We start from the raw sequence: 21,805 nt of genomic DNA on the forward strand, positions 1-21,805 counted from the left end.
GGAAGATATATTCAGAATAGGTAAGCCACAACATGCTTGGGATGCAAGAGCTGGGTGATACTTCAGTGTATGCTCTGGCCTAAGGAATTTTTGCATTAGAGACATGTTCTAACATGTGCAACAATAATAAAATATTAGTATTAATAAAATGTATTGTCCCCATAATCTACTAACCAAGACTTACAGGCACTGACATTACTTTGTTTATTTTTACAGAATACATCTGAAAGAATTTACACTATTTCCAGAAAACAATTCAGTGATTTTCAAGCACACATGCTTGAAAAGTAATGCAACAGAATAAGAGGTATGGATTCATTTTCCAACTTAGAATTATTTCTAGACTGCTATCCCTGACAAAAATTTCATTTTGAGTTTTAAAAAATGGACAAACTGCTACATGGCCTCCAAACAAGAAGCTTATATATAGCTACAATGTATTTTATTTATATAAAGTGGTTTGGAACAGGTAAAAATTGTAAAAGAAGATATTTTGCTGATTCCCAAGTAGTTAGCTACTGTTAGAGAATTCACTAATTTGTTGCTACTATGTCAGAATTAAACACAAAACACTTCCTTCAAAATACATAATGATGACCTTTTGGAGATTAAATTCATGCTCAGGTTTGTGCAGTATATTTATGGGTGTTTCAGACAGCAAGGAATAAAGGCTGAGGTAAGTCTAACTGCTCTAGATTGCACAATAAATGGATTATGTACAAATATTATTACATTTTTTGGTAAAAACAGGGAGCTCTGCTTTTTCATCTTAAGGAATTAAGATCAGTTTGCCCACTATTCCAATCCTGAACCTTTTTTTCTCATTTCCCTTTAAGCCTTAATATATTAATTCCCATATGAAGAGTCTTACTTGATCACTTTATTTTAAATGGATCATATATTCTTCCCATCTCTACTTCTCTGAGGACCCATATTTATTCACTCAAAAAATACTAAGAACCTACTGTACGCCAGACAGTGCCCTAGGATGTGAATTTGCAGCCCTTAAAGAAACAACGACGCTGCTCTCACAGACCACAGTCTCTCTCATCTGGATCATAGTAGTAACCTTTGAACCAATCTGCCTCTACATTATTCTTGTCTTCCTCTATCCTCCTCACAGCTACTGGTCATTCACCTATGTTTTACTTCCACAACAAACAACTCAACTAAAAACATGGACAATAGACTCAAACATTTCACAAAAGGGGATATCCAAATGGCCAACAGGCATACCATATGCCAACTGAAGTTACAGAGTATCGTTACAAGGGGTACCTGGGTGGTTCAGTTGGTTAAGCATCTGCCTTTGGCTAGGTCATGATCCTGGGGCTGTGGGATTGAGCCTTGCATTGGACTCTCTGCTCAGTGGGGAATCTGCTTCTCCCTCTCCCTCTTTCCCTGCTCCTGCTCTCTCTTTCTCCCAAATAAATAAATGAAAAAAATTTAAAAGGATTACCATTATACATGCGGGGAATTTAAGTTAAAAAATGACAGATACAACCTCCATATACACCAGAAGAGCTAATTTTTTTTAGACATGTATTTAATTTTTAGAGAAAGAGAGTGAGGATGAATGGGAGGGGCAGAAGGAGAATCTCAAGCCGACTCCGCACTGAGCACAGAGCCTGACACAGAACCTGATCTCACAATCCTGAGATCATGACCTGAGCTGAAACCAAGAGTCAGATCCCTAACCAACTGCACTACCCAGGTGTCCTGGGCTAAAATTTTTAAAACAATACTAAAGAAGTTAGAAGCTCATACAATGCTGACAGCAGTGTAAGTTGGCCACCATTTTGGAAAACTGGCAGCATCTACTTAGGCCAAACAAAAGTCTACCAATGAGGGACACCGGGGTGACTCAGCAGTGAGCATCTGTCTTTGGCTCAGAGCGTGATCCTGTGCTCTTGGGATCGAGTCCGAGTCCGAGTCCATATCAGGCTCCCCATGGGGATCCTGCTTCTCCCTCTGTCTCTCTCTCTCTCTCATGAATAAATAAAATCTTTAAAAAAAAAAAGTCTACCAGTGATCCAAAAAATTCCAATCCTGGGTATTTTTACAAGAGAGAGGACTAATTACGTCCATCAAAAGGCATATATACAAGAACGTTCATAGTGGCTTTATTCATAAAAAGCTCAAAACAAACTGGAAACAACCCAAATAACCAGCAATAGAATGGATAAATTATAATAAATTCACACAGTGGAATACTATATAGCAATAATAAAAGATTGATATGTTACATATAAGGTGAATGTATTTCACAGATATTATAATAAACAGAGCCAGATACAAAATAGCACCTACTGAAAGATTTAATTTATAGAGGAAGGAAAAAGAATACATGATGCATGACTTCATTTAAAAAGAGGCAAAGTATCCATGGTGCTAGAAGTCAGAATAACTGTTAGGAAAGGTGGGTGACAGTAGGGAGGGTATTGTCTGGGAAAAAGAAGAAAGAATTCTTAAGTGCTCTTAGAGACCCTGTATATCTTGGTCTAGGTAATGATCTGGTATATTACAAGTGTATATATTTAAAAAGTCATCAAGATAGACCCCTAAAGGCATGCTTAATTCCATATATATTATACTTCAATTTAAAAAACAAGTAACATCAACAATTTCTTTGATGGTGCCTGAAGAAGATCAAGTAGTTGACATGCCATAAAGATCTTTAGGATGTGGCCCCCACTTACCCCTCCAATCTGACTTTTCATCACTATCTGCCTCATATTTTATTCTTTACCAACAGACATATCAAATTTCCCTGCACACAATATATTCTTTTTCACTCTAGGTCTTGTTTGGTTCAAGTAGTCCCCTAAATCTAGAATGTTAAACCTCTACTCATCCTAAAGTCCCACTTAGTTCAGGAAGTTCTTTCAAGAAATCCTTTGTAGCACAGCATATATTAGGTATTCCTCTCATGTTTCTGAGAAATATGAAATGAGAAAGTCCGTATTGTTGTATGTTGCATTGTATATATTTGCTCAATAATTGTTCAATGACTGAAAAAAATTACTACTCTGCCTGACAGTAACAAGTCTCATTTTTCTAAAGATAGTCAACTTGGGACAATTCACATAAAAGATAAAGCTGAATGGCAATGGGATTAAGACAGCAGGATGTATCACCACACAATAAATTTTTCAATTAATGTAGAATAAAGTGTCTCCAAAATTAAATATATCCTTAAAAATATGTATAAGCTAGGAAAACTAAAAGTGAAGTGGTAAATTAAAAAGATAAGAATAAATAAGCTAATCGGAAAAGAGTATATATTGTCTGATTCCAATTATACAATATTATATTCTAGAGCACGTGGATGGCTCAGTTGGTTAAGTGTCTGACTCTTGATCTCAGTGTCATGAGTCCAAGCCCTATGATGGGCTCCATGCTGGGTATGGAGCCTACTGAAATGAAATTTAATTGTATTCCAAATAAAAACATGAAAAGATATTCTACATCAAAAGCCATGAGGAAAATGCAAATTAAAACGTGATACCACTACACACCCAACAGAATGGCCAAAATCTGTAACTCCAACAACACCAAATGGTAGCAAAGATATAGAACAGGACAGGGATGCCTGGGTGGCTCAGCGGTTAAGTGTCTGCTTTCCACTCAGGGTGTGGTCCTGGAGTCCTGGGATCGAGCCCCACATCAGGCTCCCAGCATGCAGCCTGCTTCTCCCTATGTCTCTGTGTCTCTCTCTGTCTCTCATGAATAAATAAATAAGATCTTAAAAAAAAAAAAAAAGATATAGAACAGGGCAATGGGACAGCCACTTTAAACAATTTGTTGGTTTCTTACAAACTGAATGTACTCTTACCATACAGTCATTCACCTTGCTATTTACCCAGAGGAGTTTAATATTTTGACTACACAGAAACCTGTAAATGGATGTTTACAGCAGCTTTATTCATAACTACCAAAACTTGGAAGCTATCAACCAGATGTCTTTCAGTAGGTGAATGTAAAAATAAACTGGTACATCTAGACAATGGAATATTATTTGGCATTAAAAAGAAATGAGCTATCAAGCTACAAAAAACATGGACAAAACTTAAATGCATTGCTAAAAGAAAGAAGCCATCTGAAAAGGCTACTTACTGTGTGATTCCAACTACAGGACATTCTGGAAAAGGCAAAACTAAGGAGACAATAAAAAGATCATTGGTTGCTAAGAGTTAGGGTGAGGAGGGATCAGTAAGCAGAACACAGGATTTTTTTGGGTAATGAAAATACTCTGGGGGATCCCTGGGTGGCTCAGTGGTTTAGTGCCTGCCTTTGGCCCAGGGCGCAATCCTGGAGTCCCAGGATAGTGTCCCACATCAGGCTCCCAGCATGGAGCCTGCTTCTCCCTCCTCCTGTGTCTCTGCCTCTCTCTCTCTCTCTCTCTCTCTCTCTCTCTCTCTCATGAATAAATAAATAAAAATTGTTTAAAAAAGAAAATACTCTGTATGATACTATAACCATGAATACTTGTCATCATACATTTGCCAAACCCACAGAATGTGCCAACTAAGAATGAACCCTATGTGAACTATGTACTTTATATCTCAATGTAGATTCATCAATCTTTTTTTTTTTTGCGATAAATATACCACTCTGGTGGTGGATGCTGATAATGTGCATGTTTGACAGCAGGAAGTATATGGGAAACTTAAGTACCTTCTTCTCAATTATGCTGTGAATCTAAAACTGCTCTACAAAAAGTCTTAAAAACAAAAAAAAGAGTTAAAAAAATTAACAATTGAACCTGCAATCTTTCCCAAATGTGGAGAATCTATTGACAGGATTTTACTCCCTACTTCTTTCCCCTCCACCCCCCTTACCATTTTGTCATTATGCACCTAAGAGACTGTTGAGTTTTATCTTGACACTGAGTACAATGAATTAACTAACGTATGTTAATCATTAGGAAACCAGGTGCTACTACTTCAATATTCAATGATGCTTTCATAAGAACATTATCTACTCTGGCCTTTGTGATATTCTAAGTTGCTCCTAAATGCATTTAGAGATTATCTATTCTAAGGATTTTATTATTTCACAAAACCATCTTTTAAAAAAAAAAAAGCAACAGAAAGAAAATAAGTTGGCCTTCTCTGCCCTTATTAACAGGTTTTCATCAACTGCAGACCTACAGACCTATATTAAAATTACATTTCTGAAAAAATTGATTCAGTTAATGAGTCAATCCATAGAACCTATAACTCAATTTTTCTAAATATATGGAGAGCCTTACATTTCAGTCTCTGATAAATTTAAAGAAAAGTAAATTTAAGCAAAGAACGTTCAATCAAAACAGTTCAAAAACTTATTTCAATGGAGTAATTAATGTAAAATTTGACATATAAAACATGGGTTTTAAAAGACTAATTATTGGGAAAGCATTTCAAAACAAAGCTTAAAATCCAAGGTGCAGGGATCCCTGGGTGGCGCAGTGGTTTGGCGCCTGCCTTTAGCCCAGGGCACGATCCTGGAGACCCAGGATAGACCCCACGTCGGGCTCCCGGGCCATGGAGCCTGCACCCTCTGCCTGTGTCTCTGCCTCTCTCTCTCTCTCTCTGTGACTATCATAAATAAATTAATTAATTTAAAAAAAAATCCAAGGTGCATGTTTTTTGGTGTTTTTTTTTTTTTTTTTAAATACAGCACTTAAATATGGAAGCCTACCACTCTTTAACAGCATGTCACCACAAAAACAGAATTTTGAACCAGGAATGACCAGGAATGACTATGGAATTTAATAACAATTTATCAACATTGGCTCATCAATTATAATAAGTGCACCATACGAATACAAGATGCTCATAGAGGTAACTGAAAGGAAGGTGTATATGGAAACTCTGCACCTTCAAGACAATTTTCTATAAACCTAAAACTGCTCTAAAGAAATCAAGTCTATTAAAAATTTTACATTTAAGCAGCCATTTGTAGCTAGCAGCTAGTACTGAAGAGCACAGATCTGTATTAATGAAAGACTGATGTGGACAGAAAATGAGAATGGTATCTCATTCCTAACCACTACTTCAAAAGTACATATATAGGGCACCTGGCTGGCTCAGTCAGTAGAGCATGTGATTCTTGATCTCAGAGTTGTGAGTTCAAGCCCCATGCTAAATGCAGAGACTACTTAAAAATAAAACCTAAAAAAAAAAAAAAAGTACACATACATTTCGTCCTAAACTACGCAATTTATATGTAGCTTGAGTAGCAAAACTATTTCAAATATTCTAGATGAGTATCTTTCTAAAACAATTTTTGTTAAACAATTTAAGGAGGAAAATAACATTTATTGAATGAGTACTAGGTATCCGGTACTATACTAAAGATGTACGTTATCTCGGGATCCCTGGGTGGTGCAGCGGTTTAGTGCCTGCCTTTGGCCCAGGGCATGATCCTGGAGACCGGGGATCCCACGTCGGGCTCCCGGTGCATGGGGCCTGCTTCTCCCTCTGCCTGTGTCTCTGTCTCTGTCTCTGTCTCTCTCTCTCTGTGACTATCATAAATAAATAAAAATTTTTAAAAAAGATGTATATTATCTCAAACTTCAAAACAAAGCTTTTTTTTTTTTTTAAGATTTGATTTATTTTAGAGAGTAGAAGCACACAAGCAAGCAGGGGGGAGGAGGAGAGAAAGAGAAAATCTCAAGGAGGGCCCACACCCAGCACAGAGCCTGAGGTAAGGAGGGCTCAGTCTCACAACCCTGATATCATGACCTGAGCAGATAATCGAATAAGTTGCTTATCTGAATTGACTGAGCCACCCAAGTGCCCCCAAAACAAATCTTTAAAGGAAGGTATTACCATTTGTTTTTAGAAATGAAGAATCATAAAGCTTAAGTGATAAAAGATGGGAACCTAGATATTTCTGACTCCAAAGCTTATGTCATAATATTTTTAGGACTCCCAAAATTCTGAACATAATTAAATTTTCCCACAATGAATTTATCATCAGGAATAGGTTATACAGCACAATACAATAATCAATTAATGACACAGAGTCTAATGAGGTGCTGTTTCTATGTTAAATGGCCCCAAGCTAATGTGTTTTTTTTTCCCTGTCACCCCCCCCCCCCTTGCTGTCCCTTTTACCTACAGTGCCTCTACTCCCACAGCTAATTTGCACCTTTTAATCTGCTATGGGATTAAAGAACAGATAATCAAATTTATTAGAATTATGTACAAACCAAGAGAGCTCCTAAATCAGTGCCTTAGTGCAGATGATGAGGTTATTAATCTTGTAACAATTAAGTCTTTTTGTATACTTCCTATTCTAAACTGGGACCTGGAAAGATGAACTACTATTCTATAATAAAGCTAAGAATACAATCATCCTATTTCATTCAGAAATCTTCCACTAAACCGTATTTTTTAGCATAGATCTCTAAACATCACCTCATTTAAAGATGTTATTTTAATGATTAAATGTATTTTTTTTAAGATTTTACCTTAGAGAGAATGCATGAATGGGTGTGAGAGCACAGGGTGGGCATAGGGCCGCAGGGACAGGGGGAGGGAGAAAGAATCTGAAACAGACATCACACTGGGCATGGAGCCTCACTCTGTCTCAATCTCAGGACTGCAAGATAGTGACTTGAGCCAAAACCAAGAGTCCGGGCAGCCCCAGTGGCTTAGCGGTTTGGTGCCGCCTTCAGCCCAGGGCGTGATACCGGAGACCAGGAATGAAGTCCCATGTAGGGCTCCCTGGATGGAGCCTGCCCCCCCCCCTAATAAATAAATAAAATATTTAAAAACAAAACAAAACAGGGGCATCCCGGGTGGCTCAGTGGTTTAGCACCGCCTTTAGCCCAGGGCCTGATCCTGGAGACCCGGGATGGAGTCCCACATCAGGCTCCCTACATGGAGCCTGCTTCTCCCTCTGCCTGTGTCTCTGCCTCTCTCTCTCTCTCATGAATAAATAAATAAAATCTTTAAAAACAAAACAAAACAAAACAAGAGTCCAATGATTAACCAACTAAAGCACCCCAATGATTAAATTTATTAATTTAGTATACTTAGCTTTCCAATGTTGCTATAAAAATTAATGAGGCATATATAAAAACAAAGAAATATTTACAAAGAATTAATACTGTTCTGAAAAAAATCACTATAAAGGAAACCACTGATTTTTAAATATTCGTTTTTGCTTTTTTTTTCTTAAGATTTTATTCATTCGGGGATCCCTGGGTGGCGCAGCGGTTTAGCGCCTGCCTTTGGCCCAGGGCGTGATCCTGGAGACCCGGGATCGAATCCCACATCGGGCTCCCGGTGCATGGAGCCTGCTTCTCCCTCTGCCTGTGTCTCTGCCTCTCTCTCTCTCTCTCACTGTGTGCCTATCATAAATAAATAAAAATTAAAAAAAAAAAAGATTTTATTCATTTATTCATGAAAGGCACAGAGAGAGAGAGAGGCAGAGACACAGGCAGAGAAAGAAGCAGGCCCCACACACAGAGCCCGACACGGGACTCGATCCCGGGTCTCCAGGATAAGACCCTGGGCTGAAGGTGGGCGCTAAACCACTGAGCCACCCAGGAGTCCTGATTTTTAAATATTCTTAAGTAATTCTTTCTTCTCATCACTTTTTAAGTTGTTCTTTTAACTAAGTAAATTTACCCTTAAAAAGGGGAGATCAATAAGGTGACTTTTCATATGCCCTTCTGGTTCCAAGATTAGGGCCAGAGGGGTATCAAGGTCACCAACAATAATATGGATCAGCTCTGATAAGAACTCTGACATTTGAAAACAACTAAGAAAATATGAATACTTAAAATCATGTTTAAAGGAGGGGGAAGGAGATTAATATCAAAATTTAAAATATTCTTCACCTTGATCTTCTGTAACTATTACAAATCTTTACTAATAACACAAAACCTATTTTGCACTTCTCACCATAAATTTTAAGATCTCAATTTAATTCCCGGGGCGGGGGGGGGGGGGGGCGGCTGGTTACCATTTTGAATTTAAGATAAAGATACAAGAGTATTTCCGAAGCCCAAAATCTAAACTTCAAATTTAGCAATTCTAAATTTACAAAGTCTGGGGCACCTGCTGGGTCAGTCAGAAGAGCATGCGACTCTTGATTCTGGGTGTAGAGATTACTAAAAAGAAAAAAAATCTTTTTAAAGGGGTGTGCCGGGCTTACATGGATGGGTAGAGTGTGCAACTCTTGATCTTGGGGTTTTGAGTCCAAGCCCCATGTTGGGAGTAGAGATTACTTACTTACTTGCTTAAGTCCAAGTATATTATTCCAGAAAGAAAAAAAGCCTAATAGTCTGTACATTATTCCAGAAAGAAAAAAAGCCTAATAGTCTTCTCTCTCGATTCATGAACTAAACCAATCAAAAAAGCCAGAAATCAACTGCTTCAGTAATAGTGTCCATGTTTTTGGTGGGAGTCACCTAGAGAGCCAAAACCTAGGGGTTTTTTGTTTTGTTTTAAAGACTTATTTATTTATTCATGAGCGACACAGAGAGAGAGAGGCAGAGACATACGCAGAGGAAGAAGCAGGCTCCTCGAAGGGAGCCTGATGTGGGACTCGATCCCAAATTCTGGGATCACGTCCTGAGCCAAAAGTAGACACTCAACTGCTGAGCCACCCAGGCGTCCCTAAAACCTAGGTTTTTAAGACTTATTCAACATGGATTAAAAGCAGAGTCAGGCAAATTATAATTCTACATATCCTAAAAAATTATCAGAATAAAATAATTATAAAGTTAGATACATAAAGATCAAAGAATTTCAACCTAAAAATCTTCTTCCAATATAATCTCAGGTAAAGTCCTTGTCTGTTAACATTTCAAGTTTCTTCTACACATTAAGGAAAAAAAAAAGGAGGGGTAAGATAAAAAAGAGAAAAATCAAAAGGCAAATAAATTATAGAGAACAAACTAACAAATACCAGTGCTCATATTTGTATAGAACATTATAATTTAGTTAATTCTCATAACCCAATAAGGAAATACAAATGAGTCTGAGAGTTTGAGTAGAACTCCTTTGGAATGATCAAAATTAAAACTGCAAATTGCTGTGACTTTCAACTTTTCTTCCATAAAGAGTCCCTGGCAGCCTGCCTACTGTACTCAAGAGAAGCATGCAAAGAATGAGGTGGTTTTTGATTCCTAACAATCATATCCCAAAGTTTTTTCTGCAATTTCAATTATACATAGTACTGCTCCTTAATCTTGATTCAATATAATTTTATGTTAAATCCACAGAGACAAAGTAGAATGCTGGTTGCTAAGGACCAAGGGGAGGGAGAAATGGGGAGTAACTGCCTAATGGTTACAGAGTTTCCTTTGGGGGTGATAAAAGGGTTTTGGAATTAAACAGTGGTAGTTGCACAATATTGTGAATATACTGCTACTAAACTGCTTACTTTAAAATAACTAGTTTTATGTTCAATGAACTGAACCTTAATTTAAAAATTGTTTATGTTAAGATATATATATAATATATATGGACATATATGTATATAATGATCCCCTTAGAACTCTTCTTCAAAAACATTGCTACCATGTTCAAATGCTATTTAGATCTTGGAGATTTTTAGATGCATTACAAGTTAAATTATTACCATATATCCATAGTAATAATCAGAGAGTTAAGTACTGACATCAATGCTAAAATGCTTTAACATCAAAATATTGCTAACATATGACATATGACATACATTTGCTAATAATCTCAAAGAAAAATATAAATGAGGGCAGCCCCAGTGGCTCAGAGGTTTAGCACCACCTTCAGCCCAGGGCATGATCCTGGAGACCCAGGATTGAGTTCCATGTCGGGCTCCCATCATGGAGCCTGCTTCTGCCTCTGCCTGGGTCTCTCTCTGCCTCTTCCTCTCTTCCTCTCTCTCACTCTCTCTCTCTCTCTGTGTGTCTCCCATGAATAAATAAATAAAATCTTTAAAAAAAATAAAAATATAAATGAACCTTAAAATATTTATTCCTTCTTGGCAGGTCACAATTTCAGTCAGCTACCTGTGCTTAAAAGGTCAACACAAATTTTTTTACTAGAATTCTTTTCCCAAACCTCAACCAATTAAGAAAATACTGTGAACTAATAAGAAGTGTCTAATATTACATAAAGAGTAAACAAGAATATTATGTAAGAAGTGAACAGGCACAAATCTGACCAATAATGGATATAAATAATTGTGCTGAAGTTAACGGTCTTGGGGATATAGGGTGACATTATTTAGGATTAGTAAACCGGTCACTTGAAAATATATAGAATCTACTTAAACTCTGAAATAAAAAAAAAATTCCTCTGTATAATGCCAGACAAAATTAATCTTATGCCATAACAATCTCCAAGGCTAGTCCTGATCCAAATCCTAGTCCTAGACTCCAGGACTAAACAAGAGAAGGAGATCTTCAAGAGCATCCTACAGAATCAGCTAATTGTGAAATCTACTGTGACTGTTATGACACAGACTGATGTGGGAATTTAAATCCATTTGAATCTAATGCCAAAGAATACCTGAACTCCTGAGTGCTGACAGGGCCAAAGCTAAACCAGGTCAGTATACCCTGCCAAAGAACATCTTGCTCCGAGGTATCCACCAAACAAGGATCATTTATCAGTGTATTCTTCACTTTGTTGAGTACCAACCATTCTCAAGATATATCCAAAAGTAGACTGATTAGACGCCCCCCTAAAATTCCATTTTGAATCCCTAAGATCTAGACATAAAAAATGCTGCAGGATTCTAAATGATCTGTGGCTTTAAAAAATTATAAATGAAGAATTTCAAATGTTAGCTGACCCAGCTTGAATATCCCTGATTGTTACTAAAATCATTTTTAAATTACCATGAAATGGTTCAAAGGCACAATTTAGTAACTGTTTACATAGCAAATTAAAGCCATGAAACCATTATAGCAATGCCATAAATCTCTCCTATGTAAATAGATGAGTTACTAGATCAACAGCATTTAAATTTGCTAAAAACAAAAATAAGCGTTTCATTTGTAATTCACATGAACTTATAAGTGAATATTTGGCAGGGTATAAATAATGTTAATAGAAAGGTATTAGGGCTAAAAGCAAGTACAGTATTACAAAGCATAGTTCCTGGTCAAAAAAAGGAAATCTGTCAACATAGGAGAGGCTTCAAAACTAAACACTGAGACACATGGTGGCAGTAGTAAAGCATCTAATTTATGCCACAAGACCTGGGTTTGAGGAAGCTCTGTAACCTATTAATTATGTGGCCTTTTTGCTAGTTACATAGTTTCTCTTAGCCTCATATTCTTCATATATAAAATGAGAATAATTAACACCAATATTACAGCCAAAATAGGAGAATTTAAATGGGAATATTTTTACTCATTCAACAGAGATGCTTTAAAAAACTCATTTTTTATGTACAAAAAATCCTTTCAAATTTCTTCAAATTAATCAAATATATAGTAACTTTTAATATTACCAAGAAAATTCAAATCTAATTTTTTCTCAAATCTAATTCTTAAGCTATGGTTCCAAACCTTAGAGAAATTCTTAAATATTACTTGAAAAACTGAAATTATAGGATTAAACATTGAAAAAATATGACAATGTGGGGATCATATCTTAAAATAGTTTTGACAACTATTAAAACTAGAACTCTCTAAAAAAATTTTCAAAATTAAACATAAATAGGGACCCAGACCCTACCCATAAATTGTTGAGCCAACATCCAAACACAAAACCTCCACATTTAAAAATCTTTTGTTTTCAGGAAAATGATATTAAGAGGCAAATTGGTCCTTCACACAAGATTTTTTTTTTTTAAATAACCAAGCACACTACCCACTTACAACTTAAGAATTTGTACGGTCTAATAGGTTTAGGGTCATAGATAAATATAAGGTCATTACAAGATAGACTCTACTTGCATTTTGTGCTGACCCAACAAAATCCAGCATAAAAAAGGAATTATGGATTCCAGTACTTAAAAAAAAAAAAAAAAAAAGTGTTCTTTCTGAGACTTATTAGCTGGAACCATGTGAAAGTTGTTCTTTCCCCATCACTTTAAAGTCAAAACATCCACATTATTTACACTAGGCATAAAATGAGAGTTATGCATATTTTTCCACTATAATTCTAAACAATAAGATAGTGCAACCTCCATGTTTATTTGGCTGTTAGTATATTTACAGTCAATTCTCTTGAAAGAATTAAGGACTAGTGCCACTCATTAAATTTCACATACACTAAAATGCTTCGAATTATAACACAGACAATTCTAAGTAGAAATTTACCCTAAAACTGGATGGAAGACATTAACTGGCATCTTTTCTGCACAGGTCAATTTTCCTTTCAAGAACACGAATTGAGGGACCAAGTAACTGAATGTTAAACAGTAGAAAGCAATCTTCCCGGCTGCATCCAAACAATTTTAATATAAATATCTGCAAACCTACATACAAACTGGAATGGAAGTAACTGGAATCATTCCCCCCGCCCCCGCCCCAACAATGGAAATGGGACGAGGTAGATGCCACACACACACACACACACACACACACAAAAAACTAAATTTAGGTGTTGTCGCAATTAACTGTTGAAGTTACAGGCACCACTGCCGGGTGTAATTGTTATATGCCTCTCCAAAAGCCTAAACATTCAAAAGAGAACAGTTGTTTCCAGTTTTTGAAAGTTACAAAGAAGTTTTGAAATCCTATTAACATCTGCTTTAGAAACCAAATATCAAACCCAAAGCAACGGTTAGTCTTAGAATAAAAGACTGAAAGGCAAAATTAAAACAGGAGACAGGGCACAAGAAGTTCTAGCCTGGGGATGAGGAACCACTTCTCTCCTGAAGAAATGCTTCGTTAGGGCCATCCTGGGCTCATGTTGTTAGTTATTTCTTATGAGGCACATTAAACAGTGCAGAAACGGTTCGTTTGAAGAAAAGTCCTATTCAGACACTACAATTTGTCTTCGCCTCGCCAGTTAGTGGCTTTGTTTCCAGTTTCGTGGACTATTCTGGGATGTCAAGAGTTATATTATTACTGGTCCCAAAGAGCCCTTGTTTCCCTCTCACCCGGGACGTGGGCATAACTCAGGTTTAGAGAGAACCGGAGCGAAGGGACGTTTTAAGAACATCCCTCAGCCCTCCACCCCTCCCCACCCCTCCCTTACCGATAATCACGTTTTACCTTGTATGGGTTTTTTTTTTTTTTTTTTTTTTTTTTTTTTTTTTTTGCTGTTGCACTCAAAATTTTTCTTAAGACACCCGCATGCACAATTTCCCCATCGCCATCAGCGCGAGAGAAGACCACCTGGCTCCATCTCCAGAAGCTTCAGGGAGCTCGAGACCCCGTGAAACCCGCTTGGCCGAGGAAGGCGAGCGCTTCAGGGGTCAGGGAAGGGGGCAGCCCCGAGGTGCGGGGACGCGGAGGCGGTGCCCGTCTACAGCCGCCGGCACCTCCCCACCCCCACGGGCCGGGGGTCCAAAAAGCATTTCCTGCGCACACTCTGCACCGCGCCCGAGGCCCTAGAGAACGCGCCGGGCCGGGCAGCCTCGGGCCCCCTCCCCTCGCCCAGGGCGGCGTCCGCACCTCCCCACGGCCTACCCACTCCTGCAGGCCCTCCCGGCCGCGCTCCAAGGCCTCAGGCCTCGGGACGCCGGCCGCTGACAAGCCCCTCCGCCGCCGGCTGGGCTGAGGCCCGGGGGGGGCGGGGGAAGCGCGGGGGGCCGGCCGCTGCCGCCGAGGGGCGGAGGGCGGGCGGGGACGGCCCCTTCCCCGCCGCGGCCGCCTATTGTTCCCGACGGAGGCCGGGCAGCGACTGCCGCACTCCCCGGGCCGTGGCCGCCGCCGCCGCCGCCGCCGCCGCCGCCGCCGCCTGCTGCTCGCTCACCGCGCTGGTCCGAGCAGCAGCTCCTCTCAGCTCCGAGTCCCCGCGGCCGTCGCCACCGCCGCGGCAGCCGCCGCCGCCGCCGCCGCCACCGTCGACTCTGACTCTGTCCCAGGCCGCCGGGCCACGGCCGCCGCCGCCACCGCCAGCGTCGCCTCCGGCCTCCCACCTGCTGCTGCTGAGGCTGCTCCTGCAGCAGGGGCCATCTTGTTGGTCGGCCTCCTCTTCCTCCACCTCCTCCTCCTCCTCCTCCGCCCCGTCGCTCGTTGTCCTCGTCCCCTTCCTCTTCCTCGGGCTCCGGCCCGCCCCGGAGACTGGGGCGGGGACGAGGGCGAGGCTCCTCCCCGGGGGCGGGGCGCGCGGGGGGGCGGGGCCGGGCGGGGCGCGCGGGGAAAGCTCTGAGTCACCGGCCGCCAACGCCCGGGAGGGAGGCCCGCGACGCCGTCCGCCAGCCCCCGGGGCGCACCCACGCCCGGAGCCGCCGAACTGGTCCCGCAGCCCGCCAGCCCTCCCCCCGCAGCGCCGCGGCGCCCGGCGGCGAGCGGGGATTGGGAAATGTCTGACGTCTCCTCGGAGCGCCGCGCTCCCTGTGCCCCTGGGCTTCCTCCCCTGCCGCCCCTCGGCCCCGGTGCCGCGCCCCGCGCCCCGCGCCCCCCGCCCCGGAGGGCTGGTTCTTCTCGAGTGTGTCACAGCAGCTTTGCCCTTCGCCCCTGCTCTCACCGAGTCCCCAGAGACGTCGGGCTTCCCGTCGCGGCGACACCGCCTGGAGGCCCGAGGGGACGGGGATACCTGGCGGGGGGAGGGGCGGGGGGGAGGGGCGGGGAGGCCCGGCCGGTGGACGAGTTCCTAGCTCTAAAAGCGAACCTTGCGATGATTGAAAGTTTCTTGTCCCTCGTGGAAAAGAAGCCATTTTGATTTGGGGGTGGCGGGAAGACCCCGTCCAGACCAGCGCGCTTCGCCAACCCCGTGCTCGTGACAGAGAGAACTGGAATGACCCCCCCGGCCCCCCCGTCGCTCAGTCCTAATTTCCAGATCAGTCGTCCAGAATAGAGACGGCCTCGTGGGGGCGAGCACCCGGCTAATACCGCTCTGCCGTGATTCCCCTTCGGTGGCTTCGGGTCTTGGCCGGGAGGGCGGGGATCTCTGGCTCACCCTGCCCTTCCTCCGTGCGGACGTCACCGCCGAGAACGGGGCCACGTTCAGAGAAGCTACCGCCTTTAACCCGATAAACTGAGTCCCTGGGACGGGGCTTTGTAGTATGTGTAAGACACGCCGCACACCTCTCCCAGACTCTGCGCGGCGCTCTTCAGTGGCTGACCCCTCCTGCTACTCCGACTCCGGCTTCTTTTCGGGACACCTAACTGACGTCGTTGTACCGACTGGAATCGCTCCCCTCTGGAGTGGGCTGAACCCGTAACCTCCCCTTCAGCCTGCTCGGTGGTGACCCCGACCCTGCAAAGAACTAACTTGCAGCTATCGCACAGGGATTGGGTTAGTGTATGCGAGTCTAGAGGCTGTCTGCCTCCCGGATGGCCTTTCCCTCTTCAAGGAGCCAGACCTCATTCCCCTGCTAGGAAAAACAGATTAATCTGTCCCTCCTGTTTTTCCTCCTCCTCGCTTCTCCCTCCTAGGGAACCTTCCACAACAGAAGGTCTTAGCGGCTGTTGCTAGGCAAACATGCCAACTTCCCTGTTTAGGTGAAGCAAATAACCCAACTTTCATTACAAGCAACCTAGATAACACAGTTTCTTTAAACCACGAATAGTTTGTGCCTCCGTCGGTAAATCCCTTTCAAATAAAATACGATGCTGAAGTTAAGTTTATTTTTATTTCACCAATTTTTCAGTTAAACATAGGTTTACAGCCAAGGGGCTTCCCGGAATTCATTGTAATAATATAATTAAACAGAAACATTTGGCAGAAAAAGGAGAAAAGCAGCTTTGAAAATTACTTGAGTGTTTACAATAAAAGCTGATGTATGAGAAACATTTATATGCTTTGAACTCCCCACTTAGGGCAGATGTGTAAATTACGAGAATAATTTGTTCCTTGAGACTGCGTCTATTTAGAAGAAAGATAATATGGTTATTTAGCAAGAAAAAAAAATAGAGATTCTGGATTGTATTCCCAAATTAATAACGCAGTAAGAATTTTAGCTACTGAACTAAGCTTGTTTTTTCCCCCTGATCGTGCTGTTTAAAATTTTTGCTATTGCTGTGTACTAACATTTTTCAGGGTTTTGAGAGGTACTGTAAATAAGATTTAATAAGACATGTTGAAATTGATACATATATTTAACGTTTCAACCACTTAAAATTGTATATTTTAATCCAGCGATTTGTATTAATCCAGTGAAATAGTGTTTGAGAACTTCCTAGAGCTAAGATATCACTCTAAGGATGTATTACTAAAGACAAACAGCTTATGTGTTTTGCAGTTGTTTGTGCTTAGAAATCACTACTATGCAGTTTTAACATAACTTAAACAATTTAGTTTTATTTTGCATTTTATTATTTAATTCTCATTATAGAATGCCTAGAAATTTAGACTCTGCCCTGGCCTCCATCATGGGTATACTATGAAAGTCAAATGAGTCATTTCATGTAAAGGACTTAAAACAGTTCATGACACATAAGTACTCAAATAATCTTTAAATATCCGTTTTAAGTATATGTCATTATAGTATTCAGTTTTTTCATCAGATGAGGATGAAACTCATCAAATACATTTTTGCTCTTAGCATGAACTCTAATGCTAGATTTTAGATTACACAAAATCAGTTAAAATAATGCCGTATGAATTTTTTCAATGTATTTCCTGATATGCCTGTACTCGATTGTTCTTCCTTTGATTTTGTCTTGTGTGTGTGTGTGTGTGTATGAGACAAAACTTTGTTTTTCAAGTTATACAGAGTGATTAAGCTAGCACATCCTTAAATAATACTCTGGAATGTGTAATTGTCAATCTAAGACATTGTTTATTTTAAAAATAGAAATGATTTTTAGATACAACCAACTTTTATGAGACAGAGACTGAGAAAGGTTGGATAGATCACAAATCTACCCAACTCCTTTATAGATAAATATCGTAGTATTGAAGAAAGTGTTAGAGAGCTGGAATAGGAGGAGAAAATATAAATAAGTCATGTGTCTCTGCTTTAAAGGAATTCAACAAGCTAGTAAGAACAATACAATAAGATAGGCGTTTAAACAACTAGAGTATAAAATAAACTGGATCATTATTGCATAGAAAGTTTAAAGTTCTATGAAAGTTAAAGGGAGGAATTAATAGGAATCATTCTAATGTCACAGAGACTACATTTTGACAAGTTAAAATAACTATGTATGATATTAGATATGTACCCAGAGCCATGGAAGTATAATCAGCTCAGGGCAGGATGGGGATGAGGAAGGATTAAGGAACAGGCGACAGAAGGGTGTGTGAATAGAGTTTAGATTAACAGAAAAACCTGGTTAAAGTACAGCTAGAACCTGAGACCTCTCCAATGTAAATCATTTATGGAGGGAGAGGGAATGACATCCTCAAACACAAATGCGAGCACAAAACAGCACTAGAACTGAGTCACCTGGATTTTCTAGACTGCGTTAGGTAAAGTGAGGGTAGGAGTCCAAATAAATCCTTTTTATCCTCCCCACCCAACCCTCCCTCATACATAGATTCTCCATAACCTACTCCCTCCCGTAGTCGACACACCTCTTACCACTGTTCATTAAATAAATAAATGGAGAGAAAAAAAATGGAAAAGAGGAAGATATTCTAAGTAGTTACACTAAGAAAATAGAAGGAAACCAGTAGTTTCTGACCTACCCTTCACCTTTAGAGTTCAGTCTGAAACCAGGCCCAAGTCAGTATTTACAAACTAGGCGTAAGAGGTTGCCTTAGATTTAGGGTAACAATCCAACATAATCATGACAGATGTAGCGCAAGCTAGTTCTGGGGTTTCTGGAGGTAGGTCTCTGTAGGCTTGATCCCAAAAGAGTTCAATAAACATGTTTCTGAGTCCCTCCTGAAACTATTTCTGAACTTGTTAGTTCAACTGTAGATAGGACCCAAACAGTTAAAACCAGAAACAGACCAGACAGCTTAACTCATGCTCTAAAATCTGTTGTATTTATTTCTTATCGCGCTTTCCTGAGGCATTGATGAAAGCATTTTTTAATGACACCAGACCAGAAAAGCCGTGATAGCAATGAAATGCCTAGAGGACCACTCCCTACGTATCCCCTCATATCCCCTTCCCTGCCCATGATCATGAGCTGAATGCATACCGACCTCCACCTATGACCACAAGCTCTCTGCCTGCTTTCTTGCACTCACCCCCCTACCCCCCACCCCCACCCCCGCCGAACCTCTCTCTATCAAACTCTAGATGTCCATCTTGCTAGTGGAGAGGTCAGTTGTCAAGACTTAAGCCTGCCACATCCCCAAGCTGCCCACACCCAAATAGATTTCTCTCTTCCTCTTTTCCAAACTCTCATCTCTTGAGTTACTGGCTTCTCTTGTGACAAGTTTATCTGAGTTTGCTCCCTCTGCAACGTTTTTGGCGAACCCAGCCAGGAACTCTGCTTTCAATTTATCCCCCCTTGGGATTTTTCCAGAATGGAGCAGTTGGGCCCCAAAGTGTGCTGGGGCTCACCAGTTTGTTTCCTGAGTCAGCGGCTATGATAGATCTTTAGATAACAAACTAATCTACTTTTCATGAAGGCCTTCTAGCCCAAGACTGAGCATCTCTGAACTTCAGCTGACCTTTTGAGACTTATTCCAAGGTGATAGTAAACAGAACACCTCTATGAAAGAGACATCAAACAACTTTCAGGCAAGAGGCCCATTCTACACACTAATATAAACAGGATCAAGAGAAAGCAGCTCCACTTTTCCCTTGGCAAAATTTACCGAAACTTTGTTGGATTTCACGATTGTACTAGTTTTCTAGGACTGCTGTAACAAATACCACAGACTGGTGGCTTAAACAACAGAAATATTCTCAAAATTCTGGAGGCTAGAAGTCCAAGATCAAGGTGTTGCCAGGTTTGGTCCCTTCCAAGGACTCTCTCCTGGGCTTGCAGCTGGCCTTCTTCTCCCCTTGTCTTCACATTGTATTTATTCTGTGTCTATTTAAATCCCAGTCTCTTCTTATAAGGACACAAGGCATATTGGCTTGGGCCTACCCATATGATCTCATTTTATTTTAATTACCTCTCTATGGGCCCTATCTCCAAATACAATCACATTCCAAGGTACTAGGGGTTAGGACTGTAACATAGGAATTTGGAGGTAAGGAACACAATTCAGCCCATAACAATAATAAATGCTCACTTTAAGAATATCATAATTAGGGATCCCTGGGTGGCGCAGCGGTTTGGCGCCTGCCTTTGGCCCAGGGCGCGATCCTGGAGACCTGGGATTGAATCCCACGTCGGGCTCCTGGTGCATGGAGCCTGTTTCTCCCTCTGCCTATGTCTCTGCCTGTCTCTCTCTGTGACTGTCATAAATGAATAAAATAAATAAATAAATAAAAAGAATATCATAATTATAAAAGGCATCCTTATGAAGGTACAATTTTCAACTTATTCTATTAAAACTGAAGGTTTTCTAATTAGTCTTTATATCATAAAATATCAATGCTTTTGGTGTATGAATTAGCAACAACAAATAGAATACTGAAATTAAAAAACTGATTACCAAAATTATCTGAGTCATACCACAGTAAGAGTTATCGGAAAACAGATAGAATTTGAGGTCTAGTCTATTCAGATAGAACTTGAATAGACTTAAGATTAATATGAAAGGATTTGTATAGCTGATGATTTGACCCTCATTTGAAGCTCTAAATAAGAAATTATAGATATATTAAGATCAAATACATTTTATAACCAAATGGTATCCTCTAGCACAAATGTACGTTCAGTATCTTTTAGGTGATGTGAGGTCTATCATGTCATGACAAGCCGGTTAAGAACAAGTTGGACATTCATGTATAAATTATTCTGGAGACCAGAACTTGAAAGATATGCTTTAAATAAGATGGAGAGGGGATCCCTGGGTGGCGCAGCGGTTTGGCGCCTGCCTTTGGCCCAGGGCATGATCCTGGAGACCCAGGATTGAATCCCACGTCGGGCTCCTGGTGCATGGAGCCTGCTTCTCCCTCTGCCTATGTCTCTGCTTCTCTCTCTCTCTGTGTGACTATCATAAATTAAAAATAAATAAATAAATAAATAAATAAGATGGAGAGGAATTTTCTTTTGCTTCATGCCTTTCTAGGATCTGGACTTGGGGGGAGTCTTTAGAGTTATTTATGATTTTCCAAGAGGTTAGGGATTAAAGATGAGCTTGGGATGCCTGACTGGCTTGGTCACTGGAGCATGCAACTCTGGATCTCAGGGCTGTGAATTCAAGCCCCATATTGAGAGTAGAGATTAGTTAAAAATAAAATCTTTAAAGGGCACCTGGTGGCTCACTCATTTGGGCATTTGACTCTCGGTTTTGGCTCAGGTCATGATTTCATGGGTGGTAAGATCAAGCCTTACATTGGGCTCCCTCCTCAGCAGGGAGGGGGATTCTGTTTGGGATTCTCTCCCTCTGTCCCTCCCTCACCGTGCTTGTACTTGCTCTTACGCTCTCTCTCTCTCTGTCTCACAAATAAGTAAATCTTAAAAAAATAAAAATTAAAAAATCTTTAAAAAAAAATACATACTGACATACATACATACGCACATAAATATGAGCTCTGCCACTTGGGGCAGATCATAAACCAGGTAGGAAGATATCTCTATGGTAGCTTCTTCATTGAAGATGAATATTCAGCTACATGCTACTCCTTGAGTTTATTTCCCTTTTATTATCCTCTGGGTTTCAATGAAATCTTGTTTGAATGTTCTATTGTTTTCTCAGCTATGCTACTGTCTATCAACAGGAGAGTTCTG

The 21,805-nt window shown here is 40.7% G+C and overlaps 1 protein-coding gene across 10 annotated transcripts in view; it reads right to left on the reverse strand.

The window, feature by feature from the left end:
* The window catches only part of RC3H1 (ring finger and CCCH-type domains 1), a 71,163-nt gene extending 55,167 nt beyond the window's left edge, over nt 1-15,996 (reverse strand). For 2 of the 10 annotated variants that reach the window (XM_072733066.1, XM_072733061.1), the window contains exon 1: nt 14,579-14,683. The gene's annotated coding sequence lies outside the window, so the exon portion shown is untranslated. Of the gene's footprint in view, nt 1-14,578; nt 14,684-14,864; nt 15,189-15,581; nt 15,627-15,725 lie in introns of those variants that run through there. The other 8 variants (XM_072733067.1, XM_072733063.1, XM_072733068.1 and 5 more) reach the window with 8 other exon arrangements.
* Between the last annotated feature and the right edge of the window lie 5,809 nt (nt 15,997-21,805).

This window comes from Vulpes vulpes, chromosome 13, assembly GCF_048418805.1.
Source record: "Vulpes vulpes isolate BD-2025 chromosome 13, VulVul3, whole genome shotgun sequence".
Lineage (NCBI taxonomy): Eukaryota > Metazoa > Chordata > Mammalia > Carnivora > Canidae > Vulpes > Vulpes vulpes.